The sequence below is a fragment of the Phyllobates terribilis genome, unplaced genomic scaffold (assembly GCF_046119375.1).
Source record: "Phyllobates terribilis strain yellow unplaced genomic scaffold, ASM4611937v1 Scaffold_329__1_contigs__length_2103183, whole genome shotgun sequence".
Taxonomy (NCBI): Eukaryota; Metazoa; Chordata; class Amphibia; order Anura; family Dendrobatidae; genus Phyllobates; species Phyllobates terribilis.
The window spans coordinates 936136-939330 of record NW_027363089.1 but is presented as its reverse complement, the minus strand read 5'-3'; positions in this window follow the sequence as shown (position 1 = coordinate 939330).

Here is a 3195-nt window from a genome sequence, read left to right as displayed (position 1 = left end):
CGTGCCTGAAGAAAAGATCGCATTTACCTCAAAAAGAAGTCTCCCGCCAATTCCAGAGGGTCCCCGCCATCGGACGCCATCTCGGATCAGTTCCCGCCATTTGCCCGTCATCTGCAGTCTTTTCCCGCCATCCACAGAGTTTCCCGCCACTGGGAAGCGGTTCCCGCCATCTGAGAAGGTTTCCCGCCTTGGCAGAGCGGACGCCATTATGGGCGTGCCAAAGGATGGCAAGAGGCCACCTCCCATCGTGGGCCAGGACCGAAAATGGCGCCAAAAGTGGAAACCGCCCCCACCAACAGAGACTGTGATGCTAGAGGTGTCTGTCAGCGTGAAAGAACTACCCCTGGAGCTGACAGTCACCGAGTTGCCCCGGGACCGCCCTCGAAGTGGGAGGAGACGAAAGAGAAGAGAAAAGATGGGTGTCGCTTGGAGCAGTCTGGAGCGAGCGCACCCGGAGGCAAGAGGTCTAACGAGGAGTAGCGGAGGAGCTCACCCGGAGATGGAGAGAAAGCAGAACAGCACCGGCCCGCTGGCCAGGAGTCTGCTAGAGACCGAGGAAGGAGGGCAGAGCAGCACCGGCCCGCTGGCCAGGAGCCTGCCGGAAGAAGAGCAGAGCAGCACCGACCCGATGGTCAGGAGCCTGCTAGAGTCCACAACCCCGCTAGGTCTAGCGGAGATCTTAGCGCAGCTCCCCCGAGACCGGGAGTGTGCACAAACTGCCTTGGAGGGCCTCGCAAGGAGGATGGCCCGGGTGCAGCGCGAGATACTGGCGGAGTGGAGCCGGGAGATGACCCAGCAAGCTGAGACCAGTCAACGGAGCACGCTACCCTGGAAGAGGAAGCAGACCGCCTCTGAGGATGGCGCGGGAGGACCCAAGGCCGGAGACGGCGCCGAGAAGGGAGCCGAACGCATGGAGGCAGGTAAAGGGGACGCCTATACCCCAAGCCGTGACACCGCTTACCTGCCCCAGCTCCCCGTCGCAGAGCCCGAAAGTCCCCCTGCTGTGCCCGTAGCCGCCATGTCACCGCTATGGACTAGGCCCCGACCGGAAGCCGCCGCAGCGACCCCTGTGACGTCACGCGCCTTGACCCGGAGCGTGACAAAGCAGGAAATACCATCAGCCTGGTCGCAAGGCCTAGTACCCCCGGGCGCCGCATCACCAACAGCGCCCCCTACCTCCGCGGAGCCTCCGGCCTGGCCGCAAGGCCAGGTAGCCCAGGGCGCCGCCGTATTAACGGTGCCCTTCACCTTCCAGGTGCCCCAGGCCTGGCCGCAAGGCCTGGGCAACCCGGGCGCCACCACCACCGCGCCCGCACCCGTAAAACCAAGAGTGCCGCATCTGGGAGAGGACCTGTTCGCCCAGCATACGTGCCTGGACGGGTCTGAAGTTACAACCAGCTATAAGCAAAGAGCAGGAGGGAGCCGTCGTTGAGGACGGGAATAGAGACTGTATATAGTTGCCCGTCGGGGCACAGTGAACCGTTGCTGCTAAAATAGTCCCCGTTGGGACCAGTGAACTGTTTACCCGTTAACCCCTTCATCCTACAGGCTGAGGACTGTGAGCAGCCATTCCCTTCCCTCTACCTGGCCGAGGACTGAGAGCGGCCAACTTCCCCTGTAAATAGTTGCGCGTCCTAAAGCGCCCCCTACCGGTTTTATAGAAAACCAGATTTTCTAAGAGACTGTCGCACTTTTCCCGGACACACGGTGCACAGTGTCCGGAGGAGGAACCGGAAACAGGAGACGACGAGAAAGTTTTATCTGCTAAGATATGTTATTTATATAATGTTTTTTATATGTTTTATATGTTTATATGAAAAAAAAAAAATTTTTGTATGTTTTGGTGTTTTTGTCTTTACAGCCCGAGGACGTGCTGTGATTTACCAGGGGGGAATGTAGCACCCTGAGGATTCGGCTGCTACAGGGGTATTGCACCTCAACCCAGAGGTGTGATATTCCACTCCCGGGTAAGGATGGAGAGTGGAACTGAGCTCGGTAGGCTGCATGCACTACACACATCCCATTTCCGAGGAACAGGCCGACGGTACTCCCACTTAGAAATGTGCAGGTACGACCGAGTCTGTTCCTGGCTGGAGTGGGAGGGGGGTGGAACATCCCATGTAGTGTAGGGGCAGATAGGGGGAGCAGCCTGGGTAAAGATAGGAGCTCATTGGGTGCTGGTCACCTGAGCTCACACATAGAGGGTGTATATAAGGTGGGCACCAACTAAGATCAGGGTCAGACGCAGAGAGTCAGATGCAGAGAGGATCAGCTGCAGAAAACAAGTTGGGAGAGGAGAGAAGAAAGACCAAGACCCAGAGTGAGAGAGGAGAAAAGAGAAAGACCCAGAGCACAGAAGAGAAGGGACCCAAGAACCCAAATCAGAGCACCGGGTGAGGAGTCAGCATCAGGGTACCGGAACCCAAGCTGGTGGGGGTAAAAACAATCCCCAGCCAGGGACCGGAGACCGTGGGCAGTGTCTGTCACGGTCACCCACCACATTCACCCCGAAGGCACACCACATGAAGGGTCAGGGAACCCAGGGCCAAGGGTGTCCCAACAGAAGGCCCGAGGGAGCTGGACCTAGGTGGATCACTGGTGGGGACGGCTGAAGAAAGGACAGAGGGAGAGCTCAGGGCCACGCTCCGGACTTGTTTGGGGGTTGGCTGGATCCAGGACCTGGTGGACGCAGCACGGCTCGGGTGGTCACTAGCAGCTGGAGTGACCACTACAACATCTGCAGTAAGTAAACACCCTTAACTGCACAACCCGACTCTGCCTTCACTGCCGTCTGCACTACACCACCACAACCCCCATCCTCTGCGCCTGTCCCCTCTGAGGCTATACCCCTCCCGTTGGGGGTTATCCCACCAAGCTGCGCACCCACTATCAGCCTCAGCGGACCCTGCTGCAGCGGCGGCCACAGTGACCGCATCACAACGGGTGGCGTAGTCGACACAAAAGAACTTTAGTAACATCTGTAGAACTGCCACATCACACTGAGCTTGACGCCCTGGGCACGGGACCGGGTCACAGCCGCTCGGAGACTACAACCCCCCCCCATCTGATCCGGTGCCGGGTATTCCCCTCAAAAAGGAATATGTCCCAGGGGGCGCGTCATATACATACTGCAGGACTTTCTCTGCATAAAATGCAAGTCTTACTGACTCTCTTCCCACAGATATGTCTATCAGT